This window comes from Aphis gossypii, chromosome X (genome assembly GCF_020184175.1).
Source record: "Aphis gossypii isolate Hap1 chromosome X, ASM2018417v2, whole genome shotgun sequence".
In the NCBI taxonomy this organism is placed as follows: Eukaryota; Metazoa; Arthropoda; class Insecta; order Hemiptera; family Aphididae; genus Aphis; species Aphis gossypii.
The window spans coordinates 37,499,517-37,514,243 of NC_065533.1; the positions used below are offsets into that span (position 1 = coordinate 37,499,517).

The 14,727-nt window shown below is 29.0% G+C and overlaps 1 protein-coding gene and 1 pseudogene across 1 annotated transcript in view; one reads left to right on the forward strand and one right to left on the reverse strand.

The window, feature by feature from the left end:
• Nucleotides 1–14,727, forward strand: part of LOC114128389 (uncharacterized) — a 97,035-nt gene that overhangs the window by 66,152 nt on the left and 16,156 nt on the right. The gene's annotated exons all lie outside the window — the stretch shown is intronic.
• On the reverse strand, nucleotides 13,331–14,713 carry LOC126552918 (uncharacterized; annotated as a pseudogene).

Consider the following 14,727-nt stretch of genomic DNA (forward strand, 5'->3'; position numbering starts at 1 on the left):
TACGACAGAATCGCGTGGCTACTCAAACAAAACACGTAAATATTGGTCGGAAACACAATTTATTAAAACACAAACACTCATGTCGTCCTTATGTGTTTCGTCAGATATCTCGACTAACACGGACTGACCAAGACTCCTCGCACTCTGTTTTTGGCGGCTTTACATAATTAACAATTTTGGTGTTGTCTCAGCACATTCGTTTCCTAGGCACCGCCGACCTACTTTAAAAATGACTTATTCGCTAAAAATATATTTATATTAAAAACAGTAATAAAATGAGTAACATAATAGATAGTTTATACGACAGTACTTATTGTGCATATTATTATGTTTATAAAATATAAATAATGATGTAATAATCGTTACACAAAGATTTTCTTTTATATTTTCTATATCCAAATCGATTCCCACTGCATTTTTTTACTACTAATATATAATCATTAACTGTTTGATAGTCATTTTTCCAAGGCTAGTTTCTAGCTTAATTTAAAAAATCGTTTTATGTATTATTTAAACAATGTATTAAATTTTTTTTAAATTGTTACACTTCATAAATTTTTATGATTTTATAACCTTTCTCTAAAGCTTTTTATACTTCGTCTGTGGTCCAAGTTCCTATGAGTGACTTCTGATCAGCGTTGTGTTGTCGTATACTCCGATTACTATCGGACGTATACCAAAATAAAGTAAAACACAAAATAACGAAAAGTACTTTATTTGAACGCGACGTCCAGTGGTAATCGAGTCACACGATCACTACCAATGACCCCTTTTCTGCCTTAACCATATCTCTTATATACTAAATTTACAATTGAGTAATTATCGATTGTTACATCTTTCTCTTATTATACTAATTTACATTTCATACACCTTAACTTACGTAATTATTATTTTAACCCAATTAATAACTAATTTTATTTACATTTCTTACTACTATGTTTTGATTACTATGCTAACTAAAATATAAAAAATTAACAACACTATATTTCACAATTGTTATCTTAACCTATTTAAATTTTATTTTTTAGCTTAATTATTGAAATTCATTAAATCCTAATACAACAGTGTGTACACTATCTAATTTTACCTAGATGACATTGATTACAAAGTGTGAATACTATTTTTTTAGATTTTTTTGGAAGTACGGGATGATGTAATTTGGTCAGTGATAATATTTTGCATTCGATAAAACCATACCAATTTGATTCCGAATATTTTTTTAATCTTATTATTAATTTATAAAAGCTGTTCTTTGTTTCGTTTTCATAGATTTATAACCGTAATACGATTTGTTACGATTTGTAAAGGTCCTATATAACTTTGATTTTATGGAGTATTGAAAAAATGTGGAAAGTATCCTTTTTTGCTTCTATAAGTCGAAACTTTTTTGGGAAGTCAGATAGTTTGGAATGTATAAAATTATGGCTATCGATGAATTTTATGTTCAAACCCCCTTCTTTTATTTTGAGTATCATAATTGTTGTGCCGTGTTATGGGCTACGAGATATCTATAAGATATCTACGAGACTACAAGGCTAAGTTAGTATGACCATGCCTCATGTCAAGGGTAATGCGGATGCTACTATGACCATGACACGTGTCGGGATAGTAAGCGCACCAATAATTACATTTATAATGATGCATTTGAGATGTTATTGCACATTCTCAAATTCGTGTCCGAATTTGCAACAACAACAACAAGGACACCTGGTTTCGCCCAGAAGACGACAACACGTCGTAAACAAGAGACGCACCACAATATATAAGGGAGCCCGAAGACCAGCAACGGCAGATGTACCAAAGCTATCAACAACAGAGCACTTTCACGTCACTCAGCCACTTATTTAATTTGTTACATGTATTTTGTTTGTATGCAATAAAACATATTACGTTATTAAGTTTAACTTTCATTCAAATTAACTATTTGGATTCAAATCTGATACTGGCACGCAACAATTTGGCGCAGTCGGTAGGATTCACTTTTCAAGGAGGCAAACCGTCAAAGGCTACCATCAACAAGGAAGATTGCGCAGTCTACCTCGTTGATAACTTCAGAAGAGAAGACCATTCAATTCAACGTTGCAGAAAGTATCAGACAGGATGACAACATCAACGAACGTCGCATTATTGTGAGTGAATAGTTAATTAAATTATTACACGGATATATGTTCAAAAATATAAAACCTAAGAAATATCATTTAAGTAACTGAATATATTTAAGTAGGTCGTAAAAAAACTATTTAGGAATTTTTTTTTTTTTGATTATTAAAGGGCAATTGATTTATTTGAATTATTATTGAGAAATATTGAGTTATTATATTATTATTGAGGGCATATTGAGTTATTTGAGTTATTATTGAATTATTATATTATTTTGAGGGCATATTGTTGAATTATTGAGATTATTATTGAGAATTATTATTGAGGGCATATTGTTGAATTATTGAGAATTATTAAAGGGCATATATTATTGAGATTATTATTGAGTTATATTATTATAGTTGTTTGTAAAACGTATCAAATGAGTGTGAAAGCAATTTATGGAGAACACAGGTACATCTCCTTTGGAAGTAGCTAATCCATCGAATAAGACGTCTTTAGAAACTCCAGATTTGAGTTTAGAAGTATTAAATAAAACCCAACAGTTGATTGATTTGGGAAGCCCTAGTAGAAGCCCTAGCCCTAGTGAAAGCCCGAAAGAACGCCCTAGTTTATTTAGAAACCAAAGTGAACGCCAGAGCGCGAAAATAAAACACAGCTTAGAGAGAAGTTTAAGTTTAGACAATAAAAAGGTTACACGTAGCAAGGTTACGGACGATTTTGAACATATTGAGTTAACGTTCGGGAGAAAACCGCGTGTAAAGAAAATGGTTACCATAAAATTAGAGGAAGCATTTAAGCTTATACCTATGTGTACGGGAGAAGACGATATCTATCCGTTCATGAATGCATGTGATATGGCAGTAAATTTAGTTGAAGAAAAATGCGCACCGACTTTAGTTAAATATATAACAACTAGGTTATCCGGTAGAGCATTAGAAATGATAAAATATAAAAATGTTACTAAATGGGTATACATTAAGAATTATTTATCGGATGCTTTTGAAGATACGACAACCGCTTCAAGTTTACAAATACAATTAAATTCCATTAAAATGTGTTATGATGAAAACGTCAATGATTATTGCCATAGAGTAGAAAAATTGTATTATAAGTTATGTAATGCTTGTACACTTAATAAAGAGGAATCAGAAGCAAAAGTAATTCACGAAACTTTAAGAGAACAAACACTAAATATTTTTATAAAAGGATTAATAAGTCCTATAAGAACAATTGTAAAAGCACGAAATCCTAAGACATTAGAGGTAGCTAAGCAATTGGCAAAAGCAGAAGAAATAGAATATAATTCAGAAAGAGATAATTATAGGTACAGGAACGATTTTTCTAATAATAGAGATAATTGTAATTTTTCACGACTAAATAATAATAATTTTCAACGTACAAATAATACAAGAAATTATAACACGAATAATCATATCAGTAATTTTCAATCAGATAATATATACCAAGGAGGTTGATCAAATATAGAACACCTGTAATAAAGTGAAAACAACAGTACAGGACTTTACGATAAGTTAGTAATAAATAAATAATAGAGTAGAATATAATTATGAATAGGTTAATAAAAATTTTAGAAATATGGTTTTATTCGAAGGTAATGTAAAAGAAACTATAGGTACACTTTTAGAAGCATTAAAAAAACAGTATTATAATATTAAAGCAGTTTCACGATTCTAAACTAGGAGGTCATTTAGGTGTTAATAAAACTATTAAACGCATACAGAAGCAATTTAGATGGAAGGGTATGAAAGATGATGTTAAAAGGCACGTAAAAAATTGTACATCGTGTCAAGTAAATAAAATTTTAAATCGGCATGTAAAGCAACCAATGGCTATTACATCAACAAGTTCAAAACCATTTGAAAAAATATTTTTAGATATTGTAGGTCCATTACCAACGACCTTGTCTAGTAATAATTATATTTTAACAATGCAAGATGACTTATCTAAATACACGCTAGGAGTACCAATACCTAATCATCAGGCAAACACGGTCGCGGAAGCTTTTGTTATACATTTCGTGCGTGTACATGGAATACCGGGAACGATATTGACAGATCAGGGAACGGATTTCCTTAGCAAAACATTTACGGAAGTTTGCAAACTGTTAAAAATAAATAAAGTTAATACTAGTCATAGTAATTGAAGTAATAGGAGATGGAAATATAGTTATACAACGTGGCCGACGAGCATTACCATACATAAAAATAATGTAAAACAGTATTATAATGATAAAGCAAATAATTAATAAATATAAGATTATAGTATTAATGAATAAATTTAAGAAAGGTTTGTGAAATTAAAAATAATTAAATAAATAGTAATGAATAAATTAGGTATGAATGACGAGTTAGAATGTAAAAAAGTAAGGTCAATGTTACGATACATATTTCGTAAGACTAAAATCAGAATTATAGTTTGCATAAACTAAAACCGCAAAAACGTAGAGTATACGGAAGAAGAGAAAGTAACTATACTAAAACAATTTCATGATCTATGAGAATGGATGTAGAATAATATACCAAATATAATATATTTAATCATTTTAACATAAAAAAAACAACGATATGAAAACTTAATAAAGCATTTTAAAATATTAATATTAATTTTATACCTATGTGTAGATTCAGTTATTCAGTTATTTAATTTGGTATATGGGTAGAACGTAACGTTCGTGTGTAATGTTAATTAATTATTCACAAATTTATTTTATTATTTTAATTGTATTATTCAAGGTGAAGGAGATTCAAATATTTAAATATATATATTAATAATATATACTGTACTAACATACTTTATATTGTATTCTTGATTTATTTAAAATTTGATATAACTAATATTATTATTAAGTTACCAATGTAAACTGAATTTGTAAGTGTAACTGAGTGCATTTAAGAAAATTGTAAAGATTTCTGTCTTGCAGACATAAACCTTTTTTTTTGTGGGGAGGTGTTATGGGCTACGAGATATCTATAAGATATCTACGAGACTACAAGGCTAAGTTAGTATGACCATGCCTCATGTCAAGGGTAATGCGGATGCTACTATGACCATGACACGTGTCGGGATAGTAAGCGCACCAATAATTACATTTATAATGATGCATTTGAGATGTTATTGCACATTCTCAAATTCGTGTCCGAATTTGCAACAACAACAACAAGGACACCTGGTTTCGCCTAGAAGACGACAACACGTCGTAAACAAGAGACGCACCACAATATATAAGGGAGCCCGAAGACCAGCAACGGCAGATGTACCAAAGCTATCAACAACAGAGCACTTTCACGTCACTCAGCCACTTATTTAATTTGTTACATGTATTTTGTTTGTATGCAATAAAACATATTACGTTATTAAGTTTAACTTTCATTCAAATTAACTATTTGGATTCAAATCTGATACTGGCACGCAACAGCCGTTACGAATTGTTTTGTACTTGACTGTGTCGTATACACACGATATTTTTTTTTGGATCTGGTTTTATGCCTTCATCAGTTATCAAGTGACCAAGATAACTTACTTCTTTACTTAAGAATTGACATTTCAGTGGTTGAAGTTGCAAATGATATTTACGGAATCTTTTAAATACGTCTCGTAAGTTATTTTCGTGATCTTTAATAGATGTTCCAATAATGATTACATCATCCAGGTAAACAAAAGATTTCACACCGTTGAGACCAATTAGTACTTGGTTCATAAGTCTTTGAAAAGTTTCCGGAGCTCCTTTTAGTCCAAAACACATCCTGTTGAATTCAAAATGGCCCTTTTCGGTGCTAAAACCTGTTTTTTGTATGTCGAAAAAACCTGAACCTTCTGGTCGCATTGGAATTTGGTGGAAACCACTTGCCATTTCCAAACAAGAGAAATATTTTGCATTTCCCAATTGATCCTGGCATTGACATCTGGCATTGGGAAAGTATCTCCCACAGTAAGGTTGTTTAATTTCCGGAAATCAACTACAACTCTGTATTTTTGTCCACCTGAGTCATCGATCTTATATTTAATACGTGCCTATATGTTATAACTGTCTTGTTGATTGGTCCTTCTCTGTGGTGGCAATTGGCTTCTTAGAGAATTTTCTTGGTTTAAGACTTAATATTTTTATTCTGACAAAAAGCAATAAATTATTGTTTTTATTTCTTTATAGATAACTTGTCTTCTGTATGTTCTGTTGTTTTTGAATGGCCATGATAACTATTGAAGTCGTGTCCTTATGGCCGAATTATTTATAAGGATATTTCTATAAAAGTACTAGTGACGATTGACGATCACGGTTCTGCGGTGGCAGTGAACATGTTATTCTGCTTCCCGTCATAAATTATTTATATTTATTCGTATTTATTTTGTTTTTCTTTATTTTATCATTTGTAATCTTATTGATATACATGGGATCTTCAATTTTATATTCGTGTGCTGTTTTTTTCTTCTTCATATGTAAAATTAGTTTGTTGTTCATTTGTAATATTATTGGTTTAATGCTGATTGTCTACTTTGAAAAAAAATATTAAGTTTTTCCCTTGTCTCTGATGGTTTTGTGTTTCGTTGGCTCGTAAATAGTTGTCGATGTTGAGAATACATTCTTTTTTTTTATATATATATATATATTTTTTGCGACATTAATTATGCTTTTGGTACGTTTTATGTATTGCGTTAATTATACATATTTATACGTTAATTTGATACAGATATATTGTTGTATTGTTGTGTATATATTAGTATATTCTATCTTAAATTATATTATTGTATATTATATACTTTAGTTATATAGAATTAATTAAAAATTGGCATGATGTAGCTACATATTTTTATGTAGATTTTAGATTTTATATATTACATTTTATTAATATACCTACTTACAGGGTTGTTTTTTTTTTATTAATTTTTTTATATATGATATCATACTATGCTATTTCAGTTTTTTGTATTTTTTTTTTAAACTAATGTCTTATTTCTAGGTTAGTGGTTTTGCTAAGATTATACTAAATTACTTATTATTAAAAAAAAATTTACATATTATGAACTCAAGTTACATTAGACTTGTGCTTTGAGAGGAGGAAAAGATAATAATACGATTTATATTATTGTATTTAACATTTTATGGCTATTTGTTATGTAGTTTTATTTTTTTTTTTTTTTTATATCAAAGATACTATTCTAGGGACTCGATGAATTTTACAAGGTTTTCGAAACCCTCTCGGATTTTTTCATCAATTTTTTTTTTTTATTCTTTTTCTGTCTTCTCTGTTGGTGTCTGTTTTCAGAATTGATCCCGTTTTCAATTCTTTTTATGTTTCCTTTTACCCTTTTTATTGCATTTTGTAATTTCTGTATCTTTTTTTTTTTGATCGAATTTTTCGATGTCGTTCATCTTGACGTATACGTCGTATTGACTGTAGACGGTTCGCAAAATTGTACTCACGTGGCACAAGCGTTGTCTTGTCGGCAAGACAAAAATCGAGCGTGTATTTGTTACCCACACGGTGTACAAACACACAAAATCGCGTTCTGGGTTTCTACCGAAACGTACACAATTGTCGTACTTCACTTGTACCAAAAAAAAATTGGGTGTGAATCCAGACCACACGTAAAATTATTGTACTTCTCGTACATATACACTTCGAAAAAATAAACGTGCTAAGGTTGAGGTACCAGGGCACACGCACAAAAAAAAAATGTCTCCAACTGTGGATAAAAACCCCGTTGGGCGCCACTTTGTGGTATACCCGTATTTCAGTATACACGGTATAACCAACTAAGTACGTCTTACCCTCGTATTCGCTAGTTAATGACACTCTCTAAAATAAATTAGAATGGCACTGTTAACTTGTGAGGTACGATGGGTTTGCGGTAAATCAACTACGCCTTACCTTCGTACTCTTTAGTTAATGACACTCTCTAAAATAAATTAGAATGGCACTGTTAACTAGTTAGGTACGATGGTGTGCGCTTGTCGATTCTACGCTCCTTTATAGTGGAAACGACTCGAAGATTACATATACCCGTGGTACGTATATCCCGGCACTGTTTCCTATATAAAGGTAGGAACGCAAGAAAGACTTAAATGATATCCAACTCGGGTTGTTCTGGTCGGAAACAATTTTTTATTAAACTTTAAATTAAACACAAAATAAAAAGTCAAAAATACTATTCGTTTAGCCCGTACTTTAACCGCCACTTCACACGTACGATCGTCGTACACTCGTACCTACACTCTCGCCGACTCACTCAGCGACAGCGGGACCCCCCTGCCCGTGCGTACGGCGGTCTTATATACGAAATTTTCTTGTTGCCTCAGCACATTTTGCTTCACCGGCCTCTCCCGTGTTTTATTTAAAAATATTCTTTTATACATATTAAGTAATAATTTTGGACGACTGTCTACAATATACGACAGTACTGTTCACTTAAATTATTTACAGCCAATAAATATATCCATATAATTTTATAATGTATTATGTTATTACTAACGTCCATAGAAACATAATAGGTATTATCATCGTAAAATAATGTCCAGTTTGAAATTACTTCAAATTAGCATGTTAATATATTTAGCTTATTGCATTTTCTTATCCGTAAAACAAAATTTTTCATGTGTTCTAGTCGGTTATATTCTATAGAATATGTAGTAGGTATGGGTAGGTACTTAATTATGTCAATTATGATAAGGCTTGTTATTGTGTGCAAAGTACATTAATATTATCTGTGTATGTGTGCTATACACTTTGCCCGGCGTCCACAAACCGCGTGTAAATCAATATATACCAGGGGAAGCTAACATGAACGTGTACAAATATAATTATGCCAAGAGCTAAAGTATATAAATGATTTGATGAACGCACTCACGTATTATGTCAAATAATAAAAATACGATTAAACAACATATTCATTTTTTTAACAGAAATTTTAATTGCTATGTATTATATTTTAATAGAAATCAAATTGGACAATCGAAAGTGTCACAATTTTTTTACAGCAGAAAGTTAAAAACTGTTTTTTTTTTACCGACTAGAAATATCAATTATAGAATTAAAAAAAAATGTGCTGCCGCAAGCATCGTTAAATTACTTTTGTTTATTATATAGTGTAAAAATATTTTATAAGCCGTATATATTGAGATCATATAAAGGGCAAATACGTGTATAATACAATATAATGTATTGTGAGGAACGAACTATCACGGTCCACGGACATCTGCAGTGATTGATGTCAAAGGGAGACACGAATACGCAGAAAAACGATCTATACATTTGAATCATATTATACAAATATATTACTGTATATTCTCATCTGCAGCCATTATTTTAAATTAATATATAATGATTGAATCTAAGTTACGATGATATGATTTTATGCATTGAACATAATGTAATTATAATACCTACCTAATTATTATCCGCGCACGAAAACACTGCAGTGTAAATAATATATCAAATTTATCTCCAATTATTAAAAGATTATATTATTTATACCTACTTACATTTTATGCATAAATGTTTGTAATTTATGAAAAACGATATGTCGTATACTCCGATTACTCGGACGTATACCAAAATAAAGTTAAACACAAAATAACGCAAAGTACTTTATTTGAACACGACGTCCGGTGGTGATCGAGTCACACGATCACCACCACTGACCCCTTTGCTGGCTTGCTGCCTTAACCATATCTCTTATATACTAAATTTACAATTCATACACTTTAGCTTACGTAATTATTATTTTAACCCGATTAATAACAATTTTTATTTACATTTCTTACTACTATGTTTTGATTACTAGATTACTTATGCGTTATGCTAGCTAAAATATAAAAGTTTATCAACACCATATTTCACAATTGTTATCTTAACCTATTTAAATGTTTTGTTTTATTATTGCTTAATAATTATTGAAGTTCGTTAAATCCTAATACAACAGATATTAAAATAATATCCCATGAAAATACGTACGTCTAAATGTCTAATAATGAAGTAAAAGATAATCTCATTTTTGTTTGTTCATTCGTCCTAAACAGTGATTGATAGAAGTATTCCTGAAATTGTAAATATTAAATATTTAAATATTCAAACAATTATTTGATTAGTGATTGATATAATTATTATTGTCAAAAGTCAACTTTTAATGAAACATTATTTAAATGTGATATTTGGTTATCCAAATTATATTGCATGTTTTTATTCGTGAAAATTATAATACTAATTGATACATATATTTCAGAGTAAATGTAAAATATCATTTTTTTGGTTATCTATCGAGTAAAATAAAAATATTTTACTAACTATATTGCTGCTCTACGACTCTTTATTACGGGCAAAGTAAATACGTATAAAACTATAATAATATGTATTATGGGGAACGAACGCATTTGTATCATATTATATGTATAAATCGTTCAATCGGAGTATACTCAGTTAAGCTGAGGTTAGGCCACCAAAACACGTTTTCTAAGCGCACCATTACATTTTATGAAAAGGGACCGATTCTCCCTTGATAGTGAACAATACTGCTATTGTACATCTATAGGTACTGCAGCAGATTTTCGATGTAAATAAGTATACAATAACACATATTAAGGGGCCGTCGTACCGGCAAAAATACTGTACAAAAACATGCCAATTATTTTGTTCCAATAATACGGCTTACTGAATGGTTTTAGAGCAAAATACCTTAATTAAAAGTTGTAGAGGAGAGTTATATCGGGTGACGTATAAAATTCGATTTTTGATATTTTAAATTTTTATACCAATTATTCGCAAGTAAAAAAATGAAAAAAACAGAAAACGCAAAATGATTTTATCAATTTTGAGAATGAAATATCAAAAATCGAATCTTATACGTCACCCAATATAACTCTCCTCTACAACTTTTAATTAAGGTATTTTGCTCTAAAACCATTCAGTAAGCCGTATTATTGGTATGTTTTATAGTAAAAAAATTGTAATTACGGCCGTCATGTGCTGCTCTGCTAAGTATAGCGGCAGCGTTCGAAACAATGTTCATATTACCACCCCGCGCGCGACTGCAGCCGTACCGCACCATAGGTCTAAACTGGTTTTTATATCGCAGTTTATAAATAATTGTTGTTATTGTAATTATTGTTACGATAACAATAATGTTGGTGACCGAATAATATAATATATCGATACCGATATCGAATTTTATATTTCGTGTACTATTATTTTGCACGCCGCTTAGTGGTTGGTATTATATATCTCACGTCATCATTATTATAATTTGTACAATAAAAGTACGATTTGAATAATTATTTTTTTAAACTTGAATAAAATTTGAGATTTGTTAATTTTTTTAACGCTGAACCACATTATGAAAAAAAATTATTAAATTTAAAACGATATAACAAAAAACAACCTTAGGTAATAGGTACCTACAATCTGCACGGTTACATATGAATAAATAATAATAGCCTGTTGAATAAAGTAACAAACGTAATCAATGTACTTACGATATAATTCGATAACTATAGTCTAAATAATAAGTGATTTAAATCTCTAATTATATTAATTATTTACATAAATCAGTCAAACACTGTATATATTTTTAATTAGTAGGTACGTCTATTACAGATTATTAATTATTTATTAAATTTAATAAAAATAAACAAACGAATTGAAGCCAATTCAAAATATGACAAAACTAGTTGACACCAATATAAATTTATTTTTTATTAAATTATTAAATAATTAAATAATAAATAATATTTTCAATACATTTTTTCTCATTTTTAATAAAAAAATGTTAATCAGTACAAATTTCACCTATTATTAATAATTGAAAAAATGTTAAACAGGAATATCAATGATGAATATTGTTTTATATTTTCCTATAATTTAATTATTCTTCTCGTAAGTCGTAATAGGTATAAGATAGATAATATATAGGTAAATAATAAATTTGTTAAAAAAAATAATTTTAAATACGTAGATTCAATCAAAATCTGAAATATTATAAAATATTTGACTCTTATGCACAATATGTACAAACATATTTTGATACATGTACAATAAGCAAACATAATCAAACACAAAAGACGTAATATTAGTTGGTAGATATAGATATAGATATAGATAGATTTACCTATATATTATAGATATTATAATAGTAATTGTCATTTTTGATTTCTATCATTTTAAAATGATAAAAACATGACAAAACAATAATTAAAATAATTTTTATAATATCGGAATAATTATGTAAGGAAAAAACAAAATTTAAATGTTTTAACACTTTATTTTTTACGTTATAATATATATGTATAAATAATAATAAATAGGTATATGATATATTAGTACCTTTAGGTACCTAAAATCATATAATTACTACAAATTATTAAATTATAATCAATTGAATATTACTATACAAATATACAATTACAAACCTAATTATTAATCGTATAAATAATAGAGGTATTAAAAAGTATAATATATTGTTGCGTGCCAGTATCAGATTTGAATCCAAATGGTTAATTTGAATGAAAGTTAAACTTAATAACGTAATATGTTTTATTGCATATAAACAAAATACATGTAACAAATAAATAAGTGGCTGAGTGACGTGAAAGTGCTCAGTTGTTAATAGCTTTGGTACATCTGCCGTTGCTGGTCTTCGCCCTTCGGGCTCCCTTATATATTGTGGTGCGTCTCTTGTTTACGTCGTGTGGTCGCCTTCTGGGCGAAACCAGGTGTCCTTGTTGTTGTTGTTGCAAATTCGGACACAAATTTGAGAATGTGCAATAACATCTCAAATGCATCATTAGTGCACTGTAATTATTGGTGCGCTTACTATCCCGACACGTGTCATGGTCATAGTAGCATCCGCATTACCCTTGACACGAGGCATGGTCATACTAACTTAGCCGTGATATCTCGTAGATATCTTATAGATATCTCATAGCCCATAACAATATTAACTAATTATTAATTCACAAAAATCATAATTTAAATTTCTAAAACTTATATTTAACAGATATACAGATATACACTTAAAAATAAAATATGTATAGAATATAATATGTATTTTTAAAAAATATATAAAACTATACTATTATACATAGTGCGAATAAATTTAAATTTACATAAAATATAATTTTATTTTTAAAGTGTATTATTATGTTTGATCCGTGAACTTCGGATAATAACCTAAATTTATATTTTCTAAAGTTTTTTTTTTTTTTATACAAAATTGTATACTTAAGTATAATAATATAACAGCTATTATCGTAATCAAATATTTATTTGTATATACAAATTCATAGGTTTTTTCTAATGTAAGTGAATTTAATAATTTTTCTTGTTGATCTAATTTTGCGTTTATTTTATCGAAAGACTCTTTATCAAATTTTTAATTTTTAATTTCATCTAAATGAATGGGTTTCGAATATAGTCGATTAACTGCAATATTACAGCACGAATCTTTTAAAAGGCTTAACTGTAAAGGCTGTGTTACAAATGACGATTCTAATATTTGTTCTGTTATTATAACGCCCATAGCCGTTTGAGCAAGACAACCAGCTTTCAGGAATAATTTACCAGAACTTTTTAATGTTAGCCTACGAATAAAAGATCGTTTATAACAAATTATCGTGATTATAGTAGGCTTTTCACATACAAAGTACCAATTATTTTTGAAAAATGATGGGTACCATAACTCTTTTTTAATTCAGTGATATAAGTATCACATTGGGTAGGTTTGGCTATAGAATTTTTTAATATTTCTGTTACACAAGTAGGATCAGTAACACTATTGTGTATGATTTCATTAAAACCACAAACAAAAGTATTAGCAACTTTTACACAGTTATTAATATTTGACCAAATAAAATATTTTGTCACCAAATCGTCTGTTATTAAGTACATTGGATTTTCAGTTATATGTATAAATTGTCCTAATTCATTGATTGGAACGTATATCGGTAGAATATAATATAATTTGAAAATGTCGATGGTACATAATGGAATTTTTATTGAAAATATTAATCTATCGTTCATTGGGTGAAGGTCTATGAGTAATATTTTGTATATTTCTTGTATATTATCTTCATTAAATTTTACAGGGAATTTTAAATTTTCCGGTAGGATATTTTCCATTCGTTTTATTTCTGACAAAAACTGATCTGGTGTAATTATGAAAACATCTAATTTATTCATTTGAACGTTTGAAATTATTCTTTGTAACCTCGTTACAAATATATCTAATTCATTAATATTATTTTCAATCAGGGATATTAATTTTAAAATAATAATTTGTTTATTTTCGTCTGCTAATTGAATATCTATGGTGTTAATAGTTTTTTCAATTTTTTTCATATTTTTATCAAATAATAATTTATTGTCATTAAATGTTGTTATGGTTTCATTAAAATTTGTTATTGTGCTTCTTAAAATAGAAACTTGGTCTTCAACTATGTGTATCATATCTTTTTGATCATTCTCTCTAATTTGTTAATCGAACTATCATACCTTCTTACATCATCAGCGTCGGCAATGCCGAACATCCACTGTAATGCCGAACCCCCAGATTCAAATGATCGCCTAACCTTTTTACTATGCCTAGCCATTTGTCTAATAGTCTGTGTATCTGTGTTAA